This window comes from Ischnura elegans, chromosome 3 (genome assembly GCF_921293095.1).
Source record: "Ischnura elegans chromosome 3, ioIscEleg1.1, whole genome shotgun sequence".
Lineage (NCBI taxonomy): Eukaryota > Metazoa > Arthropoda > Insecta > Odonata > Coenagrionidae > Ischnura > Ischnura elegans.
Genome location: NC_060248.1, coordinates 133,051,036 through 133,071,126, shown reverse-complemented (window position 1 = coordinate 133,071,126; position 20,091 = coordinate 133,051,036). Strand labels below are relative to the sequence as shown.

Genomic DNA, 20,091 nt, shown 5'->3' with positions numbered 1-20,091 from the left:
CCTATGTAAGACGGGCGAAAACCTGCATCAAACACTTCGAACCTGAAGACACCTGCTGCAACGCCGGCGAAACTGTCGTCATGGAGATGAATTGACGTGGAGGCCAACCCGAAAACCTTGCTACGCATGCTGTAATACCCCGCGAAAGTCTCCAACATCCATTTCTCATGGTTTCAAAACTCGTGTTGGACCATTCAAATTACCAATATTTTTTCTTCAATTTGTTTTTCCTCTATGGCATTAAATTCAAAGAATTTGACCGTGTCAAATTTTCTATTTCCATGTTTTTTATTTTATTACGATAGAAAAAAGTAGATCAGTGATCTGCATATGTTAGCGAAGATTTGACGCCGATAGCTTCACCTCGATACTAGTGACAAAAACCCGTAATCATCTTCATCGCCTAAAAAATGGGACTTTTGGAAAAGGCAGGGTGCTTTTCTTCTTCTTTTTATTTGGAATACATACGTTGGTTTTTAATTAATGATTTACAATTTAAAGAAATTGTTTAATCTTTTCAGTTTCAACCAAAGCGTGTTTGCTAAGATTTATATTTTTCTGCTTTGAAATATTTCATTAAACTCGATTTTTTGCATTTTATCGGCACAGTATGGCTGGAAAAAGTTTTGGATTACCGCAAATAATTCAAAGGTAAATTGCAAACACCAGCCAATCAAATGTCACCTTCACTTAACTTATTTATTAGCCCCACCTGCGGTCAACGCAATTCAGTGTGAAATGTGACACGGTGAAATAAACACGCTCTGAAAATGGGAAGCAAGTCGTTCTCCGAAACGTCGGCGGAAATGAAGCCAATGAATAACGTGGTGCAGAGCCCGAGAATAACTCCTAAATATTAATGTATCACCAGAAAGCACTTTAATTCTAAAATACTTTACCTCTAGAGGGAGAAAAGACTGAAAAGTATAAGTTTTCTCTGGCGATCCCAATAAATCTATTTATCGTGGGTAGAAAAAAAATTCTCGATAAATACTTTCACGAAAATATGTAAAAAGACATCATTAAGAACTTAATAGAGGCAGACCTGAAATTTACGTAGTCGTATGGCGAATTCCAAAGTTGGCAACGAAAATCATAAGCAAGCGGCGGATGGCGGCAGCACCCCAACCGCAAAATCAGTCTTTTAGAGAGCTATGACTCTTTTCCATTCCCTAAATCGTAGACTATCCAAATACCCAACTATACCGACTTAACCTCCTCCCTCCAATTACTCATCACCTTACCAACCTCCGCACAATCCTAATGAATAACCACTCACTCCACATTCACCCGAATTTAAAATAACGCCCCCCCCTTCCCCCCTTACGCCTCCCACAACCCAACCCCATATGATGCAAAAGGCTTACTATCCGAGGATCATTATCATGGCCAAACAGTCGAAACCTATCTTGTTTAATAAAACTGTGGGAGTAAATAAAGTTGTTCCAGAATTATTATCACGGATTCGCTCCACCACATTGCAGCTTCAAGCTTTGATTTAGTTCCACAACCTTCCGTTGGGGGCTTCGTATGTAAAATGGGCTTCATCTTTCCGTCCTTTATACTATTCTCTTGTGGATGCAGGAAGGCTCGCACGCGGAACGCCGGACGCCAGATAAAATGTATTCCACCGAAAAACAGAAACAACAAGAGCAACAATGAGTGTGCATGACCTTTTGGAAGCCCCAATTTCCGTTTGCAAAACATTCCCACCCTCGTCCCCTCTCCATTCGGCCGCCCTCCAACTAGATAGAGTCCATGCATTCGAAATCGGAATCGCATAAATCCCTCGACTTCCGGAGAGAATCTGGGGGGGGGGGGGGCAGGAGGGAGGGCGAGATGGGGGAGGGGGTGAAGGGAGGGATGGATTGCGAAGAATGTCAGTCTCTCCGATAGCGACGAGGGTAGCGCTCAAACCCCAACATTCAGATAGTACATTTCAAAGGTTAGGCATTGAAGGTTAGACGCAGAAGCTCTGCCAAATTTTTTTTGATGGACTGATTACTTTGGCCTACTGACTACAATTGACTCCATTCGGCGTCATATAACTTAAGTCAGAAATTCAGTGCATCTAGTAAACCAAGAAAGTGATAATATTCTCGATTTCGGATACATACTTCTACATAACGCATGCAATTGATGAGCAAACCACACACGTGTTCGATGCACTTCAGCTGAGGTGGGTTACGTTTTCAAAAATAACGGCCAAATCAAAACGTTGGTCGAAACAATTTTTGTTTACAAGAGATATTTTTGAAGGATACGCAATTCATTCTGCAAACTAAATGAGTAGAGGAGTGCCAGGTCACACGTGGAGGAAAAATGCATGGGGAGTGGAAACAGTTTATTGCCTTAATAACCTCCTCGTATTCGGCTAACAATGACGCATCGCATGTTTCGAAGCCTAACGCATCATCATTAGTCTTAGCATAGCTGTGGACATTGGGGGCGCTGACTTTGGGGTAAATCACTGAAACTGACGCAATTACGGAACTATCGAGCCAGGCGCGAGAAAGCCTAGAAACAATATTACTATACCAGTTTATTTGTCTGAATTTCTATTAGTCGTTCCATGAAAACCCGCGTCAAGAGGACAATCCACTCACTGTCTCCCTATTCGTGACGTTTAACATGTTAAAAACTAATAGCGTTGAATGATTCACTGTAAACCCCCCAAATTTCAATAGTTTTTACCGTTTTCTATAAAAACCTGCATTTAACATTTTGCCTGAGAAGAACGATTGAGTTTATTTTTCCTGAGGGGACATCCCTTCAGGTCTATTTATCGCAAGCAAAAAAAAAAAATCACACTCGAAAAATATTTTCACGGAAAAATATACAAGTAGTAATGGTATTTGGAGGAGGCAATCAATAGATTAGACCAGGGGTCTCCGCGGGCCGGATCCGGCCCGCGGAGGGCTTTCATCCGGCCCGCGCACTCGTTTCAAGTAGCGAGCGATTCTCGCTCGTTTAACTCTGTGAGACGCCGCTAGGAGCATTGCAGCGCTGTACTGCACGTCAAAGTCGCCTTCAACTGTTCGTAAATAAGAAATACGCCACCGGATTCTTCAGTAGACGTTGGTATCGAATACTTCAGTCATCGGCAAATTTGCTATCCGGCCCGCGGGGCGATTCGGAACTTGGAATGTGACCCTCGTGGCCTAGTAAATTGCAGACCCCTGATTTAGGTCATAAGGACAAGAATGGAGAGAAACACAGTGTCGGAATCGGGCTGCTCCAAAAGATAGGCACCTATGGGACCATGGCTTAACGTTCTACCCAATGGATAGAATGCTGTACTTGAAATGCCCTCCACAAATAAGTGGGGCAGCTATAGGGCTGCCTCTTACATTCTGCCAGGATATAGGCGCAGATATAAGGATAAAAAAATAAAATATTTTTGAAAATTTAATGAAAAACTTATTAGATGCATTGCAGACCTCACGAAATTGTTTGAATACGTCCCTGATATTGCATCGTGGGATGCTAATCCGTTGTGACGACATACTATATACAATTAGCGATGTTTTCACACTTACCATTGGATGTTATCTCGCCGTCTCTCACTCTCTTGGGTGGATGGTATCCCAGAAACGCCACCACGAATCGCACAAGTTGATGGCTTCAGATGGCGTGTCTTCGAAGACAGCTATGATCTTCTTAGTTAACAGTGCACTGACGATCAAAGAAGAAAAAATGCTCAGAGTTAACACTAACACAAGGCACTTTCTTTGGTGAGAACGCACAAATCGGAGGCTGTGGCCAGAGACCAAATTGAAGACAATGGCGAGCTCGTGTGGGGGAGGCAGAGGTTCAAATGCCCCCGAAATGTATGGAACTTATTGGTCCCCTCCATACGTACCCCCCTAAAAATGTAGCACCACGAATTTTTCACGATCAGGATCGTACGAGAATGCCAGGTAACCTCTCATCTAGCATCTCATTAGATTTGAAATCACCCCGCAAGACAGAATGCTCAGCGAGAAACGGAAGTCTTGTCAATATTGACCTATTACGCTATCAGAGATTTAGCCGAAAGTGTTGTTCGGAGAGGTGAAGGTAGAGCTAACCTCTGACCAAGGCATAGCCGTGAGAAATCAATTCGCACTTTTAGGGATGGGGAATTGAAATCCGGTCCCATGGTCACCCCTCACCAAAATGTATAGAACACACACACACAGAACTCGCAACGTGTAGCACTTCATCACGCGACGGCACAATTAAGAAAACACTAACGTCGTCCGAGAATTCCTTCACCCTCGCCTCCTCCACTTCAAGGTGGGCTTCTTCCTTTCCCGAAACTCAAATCGACTTCTCCCTTCCTTGCGCACTGGCCGAGGTTCTAAACGCAATAGAAAAGCCCTCTACCCCTCCGCTCCCCCCGACCAGCCCCGCACCCGAACTTGACCAGCTGATAAGGGTCTTAAAGCACTACACGGTTTCGGCCCGTGCGCGTGGCAAGTGAGACGCACGCGGAGTCAAATGGAAAGACGGAGAGAGTCGCGGGAAAGAACTCGCTGTGATCGCTGAAGCAGACTCGCTGCGTCACAGCGAGGGAAAATGCCCCCGGAAAGCCAGTGTTTGACGGAGGAAGCGATCGAGGGATAGGGTCATAGGGCTATGCGCCATGAGGGAAGGGCATGGAAAGGATGGCGAAGAGAAACCCGGCGTCGGCATTAGTCTACTCTTCACGCAAGGCGCAAAGAGGACCACGGCTTAATGTCCCATCCGACGAACGGAGTGTTGTACTAGAGCTGCTCTCCACAAAACACTAATGCAGGAATCGGGCAGTCCCTGAAAAGTCTCTGCCACTACCGAGATTCGAACCCGGACCCACTGCGTGGGTGGTCAGCACGCTATCGGCCCTCGATTCTTCCTGGAACGCAGGCCACAGCGTGCAATATAAAAACGAGGTAGTTATGAGAAACGGAATAGGAACGTGTCCATTTTATAAAAATAGTAAGTAATAGTTTTATCCCATAGGTTGCGTCGAATGCGTAGATAATTTTGCAGCTATCACTAAAAAAATTTCTGAATATTTCTTGACTAAAGGTAATTCAGGATGTTAATGATACATGATAAAATAGAAATTTTTTTATAAATTCCAATAAAATGTTAAAATCTTTTGAGTGAATTAAGACACTCTGTGTTATCACCGAGTATTTAGTTCATATTGCTTTATTGATTGATTATCAGTTTGATTGAAACTATTCCGTACTGTCCGATAGTAATTGCATTCAATTTCAACATTATTCATTCTGTATAGACAGTAGCTCTTTTCAACATTATTTTAAAGTAGCTATTTCATTTATTTATTTTTCGGGCTCTGTCCTCAACCGGGTAACAGCCGTCTCATCGGCCCTGTTCATTTGTGACTGAAGTGGGGAAAGCTATTATTGCCGGTTCAACGTAAACAGTTAATAACTATTTTATACAGTCCACATGTCTTTCCACTTCTTAAAAGCTAGAATGCGTGGAGGATATCTAATTGTAATATCAAACGTCGTAGCATGAGGTACGTTGGGCTGAAATCGAAAAAAAAACTGGCCAAAGCCTCAAAATTCTCTGCAGTGAGGAAGTTTTGGCTTTGCACAGTTGTTGTCAATACATTATTGGATGTTTTTCATTGATTGCTTCTTTAAAAAAAATACATAGTCTCAAAGATGAACAAATTTTGCAGAAATTACTCGCATTGATTTTTTTCGAAATAGAGCTCATAAAAAAATGATGGTATACCTTTTGTAGTGCAAACAAAAACTCACAATATTATAGAACGGTTTGTTATAGTCAACTCTCATCTATTTTCAGGACTTTGTTTTTGTATAGGTGTCGGATACCATACTACATGGTGAACCCTGTTTTTAATCGAATCCTCACGCTTATGCAGGTTTAGAAGAAAAGTGTCTCCGAGTTACTACGAGATTTTCACCGTACGTCTGCAGCAAAGCCTGTAGAGTATGACCGTGAGTTGGAGAGATGAATGTGTGGAATGCTGTGACGCATTTCACACTACAAAGCTCTATGGATCTAGTCTTTGTTACGGATATTTTTAGTCTTATTATCATCTTAATAGGCTACATAACATCATTATAGCCTCTTTCTTCAGTCTGTCTACTTTCATAGGGGATTATTACTGAATAGTTAGGTATGTGGGGGACATACGTCGTATAGATGTTATTGGGCCAATCCGAATCGGTAGAGCAACTGTCCGTTTCACATCCATGCCGAAAGATATCCTGCTCATCGTCATTTAATATTAGTAGATTCTTCGCTCCCATCGGAATATCACTGTTATTAAGGCGTGCAAAGTTAATGTATCTGAGGCAAGGAAGACCCAGCGAAATAAGTCTTCATTGGCGGATATTCTCGATTACTTCCCAGAGAAGCTTTCTCGATATTTTCTGGGATTCCTAATTTTTAATTCGATTGCCTCTTCAGATAGTTTCCCTAGTGGAAGAATCACCCCTGTAGCTAAATCTGCTCTGTAGGACTTCATGAACTGTTGGAGGAATAAAGTTTGTGTGTGAGGGCTAAAGTGTGACGTAGAGCACAGCGGTTTCTAAACAATGCTGTTTTAAATCATCTTCATTTATATGAAAATCGCAGCAAATGCCCTTCAAAATCGTTCAAAATCTTTTAATTAACACTTCATCATTTTCCAAATTTTGAAATTTGCGATTTAACTCAAGTTATCACGTAGTGAATGTTGACAGGCATGTTGAATTTGTAAAAAATGACCTGCGATTTCATCACATAATTAATTGAAACGTAATATTTCAGGCGACAGAGTGGAGTTAAAAAAAGGCTAAAAGTACCTATTGCTGTCGTTAGTAGTTCCGGATTTTATTTCTGGTACATCGTGGGCCTGATTAATTCAGTGATATTGAATGATATGATATGTAAGTTTCACTGAGTAAAAGAAATAGTTCTCTTATAATGAAATAATTAACCTACCTGTTACCATTTAAAATCCAATCTGTATGAGATACGCATGAGCAACAACAAAAATCTAATGTAACAGGGTGACAAGGGAATTCCAAATATCAAAGTTTCTCTACGAATCATTCCTTCACTCCTTGAATTTGATTTATTTCCGAGATTTTTCCGCCACAGACTTAGCAATTTACTGAGTCCTGTTCTCAGTTATAAACTCAGCATTAAACAATCGGACCATTTCAGATAAAGATTGACGCACGGATTTAGAAAATGTTTGATTCAGCAATAGATGAGTAACCTAGAAAGCCGGCAGTTTAATAAAAACTTCAAATGTGTTTGCTTTTCAAATCAAAACTAGTTCTACCCCAGGCGAACGAGCAACCAATAACAAGCGATATACTCTTGGAAATTAAATTATGAATCAATTCGAGATGCGTTCCTGTTGGTTGGCAAAACTAAAATTACCAGCTCCGCGTTTGTATGACGAGGCAAAATATTCAGAGCACCAAATCAAAATCACTTGCCAGCTAAGATGATCTCTGGTAGATGGCTAAATGATGCCACTGTGACAGCTAGGCAAGGAAACCGATGATATTACCGGGAGTTCTTCATAACCAAAGCGCGTGTATCCTAGTGCATCCAAAAATCTCCGTAGCACAACTGACCTCTTTCGTTGTGTTTTCAAAACTAAATGCAAAATTGAGCTTATGTCCGGAAGAAGAATTTCGGAAAATAGGTTAAGAGGACCGCACACATAAAAAGCGGGGATATGAAGAGACCCGCCGCAGGGGCGTGGGGTGGTGGGGGCAAATACTCACTAGCTGATCTTCGGTAGGCTGGTTGCAGATACGAATAAATATTAGAGGTTAGCAGCAGCCGAAAGAAGCCGAATGCATTTTCACCCATCCAATGAGTGGAATATACATATTTTACAAAATCATTAGTGTTATTTTCAGCCTTATTTGCGTTCAAGAATTGCCGAAGAAACGGATACAAGTGCAACAAATGGATTGAGAAGTAAATTTATTTCTCTAGAGTGACATCAAACCGACGTAATATGAAATGGTAATGCATAAATAAGACAACGCGTCCCTTACAAAGACTATAAATCCAAAGAGCTCAGTAGTGTTCTTCGCGTCACGGCATTCCATGGGTCCATTGGAGTGATGAATGTGTGTAAATATCTTATGGTAAATCGGAGTCCTTCTTCGTATATTACTTCATACTGGCAAATGTTTTTATTGAAATCCACGTCCGCCACTTAATAATGTATCGAATGTATACTCCCTTTAACGATAACTTCAGCCATGAAAAATGGCAGATACTCTACCAAACAAATCTCTAGAAAACTCCGCAGGAAACTGTATTTCCCGGTTCGACTAAAGGTTTGAGTAAAAGCTTGGTCGAATTAAGGCAATCGAGTCAGAAAACGCGGACAAATGTTTTTGTTTCCAATAACCGGATGGTGTCCGATCACCTCCTGACGCACGACCATTGAGAAGGGCTTTAGCGGTCGTAACAAAATAAATGAATGCTTCAATGAACAAAACCTCGCCTTAGACGATAGCGGACCAGCCCGAAGGAAACGTGAGTTTAACCGCCGTTAGCCTTCATCTAGTGGTGTACCGAGATTGTAAATGTCTTCCGCAATGCAATCCGTGGAGAACGCCTTGCATAAATGATCACAAATTAAAAATCAAAGAATAGTTTTCGCCTTCTGACTCGTACCAAAAAACATTGCGGAGGAGTTAACTTTAAGAATTGGTCGCATTGTGATCTTACGTAATGCTGAGGATAACTGGGACGAAAAGTACCGATCTTGATTACGCCATTCAACTACATTTTTTAAATGATACTGCGTTCAAAGTTTATTAGAGGATTAAATGACTATCTCAATTTCAGTGCAATTTGGAATCTCGACTGGCAAATAAGCTAGCAATCTGTAAATATTAACAGCATTACTCAGATGTAAAACGAGTTAGGCTGGGAGCCGCTTGAGACTCGGAGGCTGCGCGCTAGGCTTAGATTGCTTGAACAACTGAGAATGGATATCTTTAAGAGCGACACGGAGAACATAATATTAGAGCCACACTATATTTCCAGGTCCGATAGAAGCGATAAATTAAAAGAGATGTTTTGCCGAACAGATAGATATGGGAATTCGTTTTCCCCCGAACCATAAAGGACTTTAATAAACGCTAGTCCCAACTTTGTTATAGCACTTCACTTTTTATGTGTATATGGCTGGTGTCCTAACACCCCCTGCCACACGCCTTTTAGGCGGCTTGAGGGGCATTATGTAGATGTAGATGAAATCAAAACTAAGCCGTAATTTTCCAAGAATATTTTCAATAAAAGCTGTATTTAAACTGGCCGTGAAATAACATAAGAGTATTTTTGGAATATTGACAGTAACTTTTGATTGACAATATATTAGAATTTCACCAGATCGAGGCTGGAGCAACTGCATAAACAAAGCTAGTAACCGGCAATTAAAGTTTCCGATAAGTACGAGAGAGGGCGCAGACCGAGGGTCCATTTCCTATTGTCTAGCTAAACTTTTTCTGCGTGTGGAGACCAATGCAGGCAATTATTTGATAAACCGTTCATCTGAACTATTCGCTATAGCTTCCAACTACTCTCAAGTTAAACTCAAGGCTATGCCATGTTACGGTCAACGCAAATCACACATCATAAGACGATAGAGATTTTCCCGGACGAATCTGAATGCAGTTTCCGGTCAATTGTATCTTTTTTTAATAAGATTTAATATTAAGCATGAATTTTCCCCCAAAAATCCAGGAAATCTGGTATCGAACCCCGATCAAGGTTTGTTGATCAACAATTAGCCACCCTTAAACACCGTGAGTGCGGAACATCCTCAGAGGGTAAACCTTATGACAGCCATGAGGTTTACCTATTGCACAAAAGTAATTGGTCGCCCCCTGCTAACACCCTAGAGCGGACAAGTAGGGTTTTCGAATTCACGGCTTCAATGGTATGTTATTTTATGTGGAGATGGGGCTGGTGTATAGTCTTCCCACCCAGTGGGCTCGGGTTCAAATACCAATGTTGGCTAAGGTGCGGCTCATATGTTTCAGAGATATACCGGTCCCTTCTAGAGTAATTTGCGTAGTACTACATCTTGTCCGTCGGATGGGACGTTAAAACGAGGTTCCCTCGGCGCCTTCCGTATAGAGCAGGCAGACGCTGGTTTTCCCTCCACCCTTCCTTCCATACCATTCCATCATGACGCAAATGACAGTGGCTGTCGGTCCCCTCGTCCAAATACCGCACCATGACATACATTGTTTTTTTTGTTTGAGGTATAAAACTCGATTCTTATCGTTTACGTTGACTTTTCGATCGCGTGATCGGTCGAGCAGAGTGACGGCGAGGAGCGGTGGATGAGGGCGCCTCCTGTCGCCCAAAACTAAAAACATTCGACCCCTCTCCTTCAACGCAACATTCTCCCTAAAACCAGGAGAGAGAGAGAGAGACCCCCCGGGCGAAATCCCTCCCCGCCCCCTCGCATCTTCCATAAATTCTATTATTTTCCTATAAATGAGATATCGACCAACCACACGGGCCGTGGAGGGGGTGGGGGAGAGGGGAGGCGACCCCCCCTCCCACCCCCACCCTCACGCGAGCGTTCGATATCTCATTTCTCATCTCTCCCCCTCCCCTTTGCCCCTCCACACTGCTCCCCTCATACAATTCCATCCTCGCTCTGCGCAATACCCGCCACACAACTCATTGATATCTACTCCTGAGGAATACTTCCACACTCTTCTGCAATGTATTCGCCATACTTTAACATCAGAAATGTATTTCCAATTTTATAAAATTGAAGTATTCTCTGGTCGAATCGAACACCCTTGTAGATTTCACGTGAGTAATTTTAATATCGACCAGTGTCTTCGATCTGCGACATCGTAAGGCCCAAAAACAGGAAAGCAAGACCTTATACCACAGAAGTCTTCATTTTGATTCGAAAGGAAGCAATTTCACGAAGCACGCCTCAAACTATCCATTTAATTCTCTGGTGTTTTCGCGGCGCAGAGCGTTTGAGCGCTGAAGACGAGAGCCAACTTGGTCTGTGAAACGCCCGGTTGAAACATTGACCCGGTGAGAAACCCAAGTAAACTTCCAAGATTTTAAAGACTAAAAATCATTAAAAAATTCCATCCATGGATTATTCTCTCTTCACTCTCGTGCGCCCTTCAAAAGCATATACTTTATTTCTCCCTCCGCTTCCACGCTTATGCACTTACCACACTTACATGCATACCCCACTTAACTGGGGCCTATCGGAGAGAGACACGCACTCGGTCCTAGAAAAAGTTTAAGGTATTGTGCTGCAGAAGATTTTGTGAGTCGAAGAGGACACTATAAATTCCGATTTTTTACGCCTGTGTCAGCCGTGAGAAGCTAATGTTTGCGGTGTTGACTTCGAATTTTTTAGTTTGTCGACGACTTCAAAATGTTTGCGGTGTTGACTTCGAATTTGGAAGTTTGTCGATGACTTCAAAATGCTTGTGGTGTTGACTTCGAATTTTGAAGTTTGTCGATGACTTCAATGGACTGGAATGCATCCAGCTATCGAACAAAATGCGTCACGGAGGAGGCCTCAAGTCATTCTTCTTAAAGGTTGGCTATTAGCGCCATGCTTCGCGACGAATTGAATCGCACATTGGGACTCGGAATTCTCTTTCTAGCCTTAAAGTTGGCCATTCTGCGCGGGATGCTCTCACTTCTCCCGTAGTTCCTCTACCTTGAGCCTACCCCATACTCCTTCCTACAGCTCCGATGTGCGCATTTGAAGCTTTCGCGAAACACTGCGAAAGATTGTGTAGTTGAGGGCCAGTGGAATTCATTTGCGATTGAAATAATGGATGACCGAATTCCACTTAGTACGGAAACGTGTTTTAAGCAGTATCAACTATTAAAACACAATGGTCTGTTGGCGACCTAGTCCTAAAAATAAAAAAAAATATCGAGAGAATAATTCCAGATTTACTCTCATTATTAAGTAATGCATTCTTTCTTTTAAGGATTATACATAATTACTGATTCCATAGATTCAATTGATTAATATTTTGAACTCAGCTGTGTTTCTGTTAATAAAACATTCAAAAGCCGTCGTATGCCTATATATCTTTAGAGTAATCCTCGTTCCATTTTCTTCGTTTCATTCAGCTGTAGAAAAGGCTCACCTCAAAAATGAATCCGTCACGTAAATTCAACTTAACAGCGATCTGAGTACCAAATCACTATCATTATGGACACGTTCTCAATAAAAAGTCCATAAATCGATACCTCCACTGCAAAAATTCTCAACAATCGCCCACTGAATCAAATCCGCTCATCTAGATATTCCTTGTGGTACTTATAACTAGATAACCTTTGCGAAATTGTTCTCCAATTTCCGAATGAGAAACATCACCAAAAAGAATATACTTCACAGAAATAAACGCTGCATGAATCCTTTCCCTCAAAACGAAAAATAAACATCTTGCAGCCTTCCATTTTAATTGATCCGCGATCGGTCTTCTCGTATGAGACGCGAGCAGTGGGCGACTTTTGTTTAAAACCCTTTTAAATGCGCGGAGGGTGACAACTTATTTCGAACACGGCTGGAGATTGCTCTCTTGTAATATTTCTTAGCTGCCCCACTGCGTGAGTAAAATTTCAACTTATCGTTGGAATCAATGAGGAAAGTGCATGAGGCAAGAGGGGATGGAGTGAGATGCAACGATGAGGAATAGATGAACAAGAGAGCGATGACAGAGAGAGAGAGAGAGAGGCGAAGGAGGAGATTACTACTTGCAGAAGAGGGCTTTTCGGCGTCCCCTTCTCTTCACCTCCCCCGGGGGCAGTAGCATCCCTATGAGAAACGGGAGCCGTCCACCCCCCCGCTCAATTTCCACCCCTGCTATCTTCCACCCCCCACCCTCCACCGCCACCCTCTCTTCCCAGGCGTCGATCCACAAAGGCAACAAAAGGGGGGGGCATTGGCTCAAAATGATAAAGATAGGTGAGTGTGAGATTGGGAAGAAAGACCACCGACCAAGTTTGCGCAGACGACTGCTACATCTCTAAATGTGGTCTAAAAAAATTACTCACACGTTTTTACATCTTCGTGCATAAAAATGTTCGCGTACTCGAGATCGTTATACTTAGATCAATAGCACTTGGCGGCATGAACAATTTTGTATTTCTTCAAGGAGAAAGTTTTTATATTATCACGGCCTTAACTGGAATGTTGCACTGCAGAAACATGGACCATTAGGAAGGAGGAGGGGAAAAGATTGGAGACGTTCGATATGTGTGTTTGTGGAGAAGAATGGAGAAGGTGAAGAAGGCCGTAGAGGAGGAGGAACGACGAAGTGCTGGACGTGGTGGGTGAGGTGAGGCAGCCTCTAGATGTTATACGGAGGTATGGTTGGAGCGAGTGCTTAGTGGAGAGTGCTTAATGTTAAAAACAGCATTTTCTAAAGTAGGACTTCTAAAAAGAGTTGGCAAGTAGCATATCTTTTCTGCGCAATGAATGTATTGATTTTACCTACTAGGAGACTAGTGGATCATATAGTTTGATTAGCCGAGGTAAATGAACACCAGATGCTGTACAGTCACAGATTAAAAAAAAAAAAAAACAATTCGATTAAAAATGCGCTCCCATGCTTCACAAAAAACCTCATCGATATTAGGTAAGGATTAAATGCGGATGTATTGAAAGGATTTGTGATTGCTTCGTCCTATTCGCCAAATTTAAACGAAGCGGAGGATCCTCTCCAACGTAATATTAGTGCAAATTTGTCTCGATTTCACTTTACGATCAGCCAACCCTTGATTCAATCGGATCAAGGACCAAATAAAAACAAAAACGTAACGATTCGCGAATGCGCGATTCGGACCGCTACCTCCAATCGGATTTCATTACGTAGCCTCCGGTGGAATTTTTTGCGATTTGGATGGAGAGAGAGAGAGACATATATCCGGAAGAAATCCCACGGTTTAGTGACGGGGATTTTGGCGAAATGAAGGCAGCTCCTCCCTCGCAGCCGCGAAGCCTGGCAGCCATCGTGGAGGGACGAAAGCCGGATTGATCAACAGAAAAAACCCACTAATTAGCGTCCGCAATGACATTTCCAGCGCATGCCGTTTCATCATGCGTTTGCCTCGGAGCAACCGTGCCCACGGACATAATCGCTAGAAGGAAAGTTTTATCAAAATTTTGAAAAATAAAAGTAAAACAAAATCACAACACAATTTTCACTCTATGAGCCCGTGTTTCTTCTATGACCATTAGTTTACGTAAGTTTATTATGAAAATATTCACAGAACATGAAATATCCTCATTTTTGATTCCACTTAAACTTTTTCGAAATGTTAATACATTTTTTATTGTTACACCACATACCAATATAAATTTCTGCTTTTAAAGCAGAGTAGATAATCTATCCTCAAGATTTATCATATGTTTTTCTTTGGACGGCAGGAAGGCTCTCCTTTGGGCATAGCCTGACATTTGTTTTTCTAATGATGAAATATTAATTAAAATGTGTGAACGTCAAAATCTGCGAACGCGAAAACACGGGTGGGATGTGGAGGATGTGAACATCGTGCTAAAAGTCAGAAGTTTCATACTGCCAACAAGTAGCTAAAAATAAATAAATAATTAATGTGCGGCACGCACGTGAGTAACTTATTTTTTTCTCTGATGATAAGATTATCAGGCCTGTTCCGGTATCCCAAGATTAAATACATCTGGAGCGCTGCAGTTCCTTGCATCCCAATCTGCTTCACCTCTGACCCCCCAACCCTACCACCAAAAGCAATATCAGCCAATCCCCCCTCACCATCTCAACGACTTCCTACCCTCTATTGCCTCCCTCTATAATATCTCAGTAGTTGAGGAAATCTGGACCTCCGTTTCCTTGTCTCCTTGATGATATATCATTGTGTTGGAATTAGATGAGTAGCCACCGCATCTCTGAGTTAGCTGAAATATCGTGATCTCATGGAATAATCTCAGTTCTGGGTTGCAAAGATACTTTATATTAAATCATAGTTAGTACACATCTCAATTTTGAAACTTCACTTTTGCCGTGTCCTAACCTTCAGTACAGTTGCCACACGATCAAACAACCACTCTCTTCTCAGTACATCAGGAAATCTCGAGTGTGCTACACCTATTAATTCGCCCATTCACTTTTAATCGATAGATGAGGATCGGGTTGGTCATAGACCTCCCATCCGGTGAGCCCGCGTTCAAACCCAGCAGTGGCGGTGTTTCCCTGCTTGTTCGTTGTGTGGAATGCGCATCAAATACAACGGAGCGCCCGTCGAATGGGACATTAGGCCGTGGTCCCCTTGCCGCCTTTTGCAAAAGCAGACTGACGCTTGCGCCAGGTTTCTCTCCACCCCTCTCTCCATGCCCTTTCCTCATGATCCACATAAACTCAACTGTCGTTCGCCTCATCCTTATACCACACCATCCTCATCATTAGTCAACAATCCTCAGATTGGTTTGATGCAGCTCTCCATCCCTCCCTCCTATCCACTGGCCTTTTCATGGTGATGCATTAATTCTCTTTTACATCCTTTACAACTTCTCCTATGTAACCCATACATTTTATATTCTTAGGAATAATTAACCCTTAAATGAAAGTATTTTTTTATCGTGCGGAAAAATATTCACGAGTGTGGAGTATGAGGGTGTACTGACGAATAGGACCCTCGTGAGGAGAGGAGGAATACCGACGAAAGGGTCTCCGCGCGGAATACCCAGCAGATAGAAAGAGAGATCAGCATTTCCCATACTCCCTCGCGCGCGCATAACTTCATTTCCTCTTTCTCCTCCCCCTCACGTGTTTCACTTCCACATCCTCCCCTCATTCCCACACCCCTCTCCACCCCACCCCCTCCTCCCTTTGGCTTTTACATCAGAGGGACCAACCCCATCTCCACCAAAAAAACGAACCCTTTTGCTACCCTTAAAGGGCCTCCCCCATTTACCTCTGATTCACTCCTTTCTTTATTAAACCCCCTTCATTCCCTTATTCCAATTCCCTCTCTCTCTTTCAAGCTAACTTCTATGAGGGGATTTTTTTCTGCACTCCTTTTAAAATATTCGCAAGAAAACGAGTTCGCTCATCAATATTTGATCAATATGATGGTATTGGCCGGTTATATTTAGCTGACTAAACTTTATCTGCAAAATCATATTCTAAATATGAATTTTCCCATCAAAGCCGTTAAAATGTTTTATTTGTATAAATAATTATGAGCCCATTCATTTGACTTTAATTTTTTCAAATCGCTTTGCTGCTTCTTATCTTGTCCGGGTCTAATCTTTCAACTCAATTTTAACCCCCTTTCCGATTAGCTATCACGCTGAAATGTTCAGGTTAACTCAAATAACCCTGAATAGCAATGCAATATTCAAACGCTTTCATAATTTTGAAAATTTTTCTCTATTTTCATTCAGAACTTAGAACTAAACGTAGAGATTAATTTAAAAAAATAGCCACAAATATCCCACGGCAGCGCTGTGGTCATTAAAAGGAAGGAGAATGATAAAAAACATCACAACCAATCTGTTTACATAGGTTTACTGAATAAAAACTTGAAAATTGCATTTATGTGAACTATAATTTGCTTGGACTACCACTATTTGGTAGTAATCTGCCATTTTATCACTGAAAGAGTATTATCGTTTTGTATGAATCAGAATTAACAGAAAAAAAGAAATTGAATAATTACCAGATTTTATTAGAAAAATAAACATAATGGTACAATATACTAACAATTTAATTCAGAAAAACGTTTTTTTTCGCTAACTATGAAGAATTAAATAAATTTTCCATGAGCCTGACGGAGTGTATAAATAAAGATTTTTATATACAACGAAAAACACTGCAACACTCAATTTATTCATAATATGTTTACATAATGAAAATACGAAATCCAATGTACTACAATTATTTAAATTTAATTGATGTAAATTACACTTAAGAGTAATTGTGGAAGAACCACCCAAAGTTTTTCGTTGTAAAGGAAGCAATTTATTTCGTCTCTGTCAGGTTCATAGAAAATTTATTTTATTTTTTTTCAGTTTGCGAGAAAAACGTTGTTTTCTTTAAAAAAATTAATTTTATATTATAAATTTATTTTCACTAAATATGGTTACTTGAGTTATCATCAGTGAGTTGAAAGGAAATTACTACGGACAGCAATTATACTATGTAGAATCTGAGTTTTTGAACCCCAGCGAATCTACCTTTACCTCCGATCTCAACCTTCCCTCAACTTTCTCTCTCTTCTTCATCCCACCAACCACTACTCCAAATTCGCTTTATCTTCCTATATTTATTCTGTGTGAAGAATATTTTCTACTTGAAATTGCTTGGAACCATACAGCACCAGGGAAACAACAAAGGCCAGATAAAACAAAACTAACTATGCACTTACTCAGGCAATGTTTTCGAACCAGTTACTCTCGCTAGAGCTGATAGAAAAATTTTTAGGAGGAAAATGCTTCGGAAGTTGGTATTAATTTGTCACTGTTCATTTTGATGGCATGCATCCGCAAGTATATGGCGTAAATCATGAGAAATTCCTGTTTACGTTGCAAGTTGCTTACGGCATTGCATATGCACAAGAAAACGATAATTTAGCTTCATTCTGTCACCGGTTTAATTGATTAAACACCATCATTCAACCCCTAGGTTTACTTATGTTTCGATTATGACGTTAACGCATAAAAACTCGTGCGTTCTTTGGGGCATTGCTATTCATAGACAGTTCATAATTAGTTCGTCTTTACATCGCAAGCAACGATTTCGTAAAATTCGTGACGGCTGTTTGGGTTTTAACCTGCTCAACTAGTGCTGCCGTTTATAAAATCTTATCGGCAAAAATGACATCATTGTCTCGGCGAAAAACTCAAACAGCTCTCCACGGCTCTTCACGCCGGGAAATACTACAATCTCGTATTAACCTCCGACGCCTTCCGTAAAAAGTATGAAGTAGCAAAGCATTGCACTTGGAGGCGACCGAGGGCTGAGGTCATTTGCGTCACGAGGGAAAGGTGTGGAAGGAAGGGAAACCTGACGTCAGCATCAGCCTGCTCTTACAGAAAGGCGCCGAGGGGATCATTGCTAAACGTCCCATTCGACGGACAGAGTGCTGCCCTTGATGTACACTCAACAGAACAATCAAGCATGGATCGGATGGACTCTGAAAAATCTCTGCCGTCACCGGGACGTGAACCCGGGCCCGCGAACAATCCAGCCATCGCACCAACTCGATCCCTTCCGAATCCACACACCTGCACCCCCCAATCATCCCTTTCTCTATCTCCAGATTCCTCCATCCCCTTCTTCCTTTTGCCGCACCCTCCATCCGCTCCTCCTCTCCTACCACTTCTCTGAGTTTCGCCATCTCCGGAGGCCATAGGGGTTGCGACGAGATGCTGTGGTGCTCGGATGAAGAGGGGAGTAGTGCTGCTCCAAGGGTTACTGGGAAGGGTTGGAGAGGAGTGGAGGGGGAGTCATCATCGGATGGAGGGGAAGTGCAAAAGACAATTCCACTCTCAGATGTGTGTGCGTGTCCTCGAGGACGAAAAGTTCAACTCCAGCCAAACTCAACGCAGCCAGGATCGGGGGACGGAGGGGTTTGTGGAGACAATACACCACCCCCCAAAGAAAAATGTTTTCCTCACGGCGACCACTCGTATATAACATATGCATAGAAGACCTCTAGTCCAGGAGCTCCTATTTGACAAGGATAGATGCTCCTTGGCAAGAATAATCTAGCAGTCCAGTTTTTCAATATAGTTTCACTATACAATCATGGGCGTACCCAGAATCATAACTAGGATTGGGGGGACAAATCTAGCTGTGGTCGTTCAAATTGTAACTTTTTTTGCTCAGAAAAGGTTAATGACACCAAAATTCTAAGGAAATTAGGACAGCAATTTATTAGTTTTTATAATTATTTGCTTTAAAAAAATAATGATTTTTATTTTAGTTCCATGTCTTACACAAATATCATTTTTCTTCAAAAGGAAAATTTGTTCATAACTTCTGTTTTGAGCTTAATTTATTTTCGCTTCTAGGGGCGGGGGGAAGTTGCCCACTCTTGCCCCCCGCTGAGTTCGCCTATGCATGCAATGCCTGCGAATATCCAACGATGATTTTAACTTTAAGCAATTTGAAGACGAATTATATTGCTGATTTAATGAAATATATGGCTGTGCGATGCGTATGAATTGACAAGAAAACATTGTTAGGCAATCCGCATACTTTGTAATAACCCCCCGAAGCAAAAGCTGCGGCCTGATCCAATTTCCCTCTCTCCTCGTCCAAATGTCGCCTCAGAGTTCACGACCTGGATGCTGATTGTGACGAGATGGAATTGCGACAAACTTCACAGATGCACGCACTCAGTGAAGGCAGAAAAAATGTAGTCTCATACACATTTCGGATGATGTGCTTTCGTTTCCTTTTTTTAAAGCTTCAGGGATGGTTGTTCCTTTTTTCTCCGAAAATAATATAAAATTCCCAAAAAATACGAAGGAAAAATGGAGGGGAAGAATGGAAAAGAAAGGCCTCGCATGGAATACTCGGATATATCATGGCAAGAGGTATATTAAAAGGTCTACTTGCATGGTACATACAACCGTACGAATTAATGTCTAAATGTATGAACGCGAGAATGAACGCCAAAATGCACCGTGTAACCACCCAACTTGTGCGAATGCATGTGCAGAAAATAGAACCTCTTTTAATTTTCTTCAAGCAATATCACATTTTTTGTGATTCATGAGCCGCAAATTATGCCATCTTTGTAGGTTTCGTTGTCAACGAAGCCGTTGTCGTCAAAAGGCAACGGACGCGGTGAAATCCCGTAGAGAATGCAGAGATCTTATGCCATCTTTTACTACGTACACCTAGAACTAATATTTAGTTAAATTATTTAATATTTGTCGCATTGCGCTGAAATCTCTTCACCGGTCCAAAATGTATTCGGTCCATTTACATCCATCTTTCGTAGTGAAAGGTGATGTATTTAGAATAAATTTTAAACACAAGGTAACGTATTAAGTAAGTAAAGCAGCTATATGAGGAATTAACCATTTGTAGACAT

General features: G+C 41.6%; 1 long non-coding RNA gene across 1 annotated transcript in view; it reads right to left on the bottom strand.

Annotated features, from left to right (window-relative positions):
* The window catches only part of LOC124156601, a 76,872-nt gene extending 72,566 nt beyond the window's left edge, over positions 1 to 4,306 (bottom strand). The window contains exon 1 of the long non-coding RNA XR_006864357.1: positions 3,540 to 4,306. This is a non-coding gene — a long non-coding RNA (uncharacterized LOC124156601). The remainder of the gene's footprint in view (positions 1 to 3,539) is intronic.
* Positions 4,307 to 20,091: the final 15,785 nt, after the last annotated feature.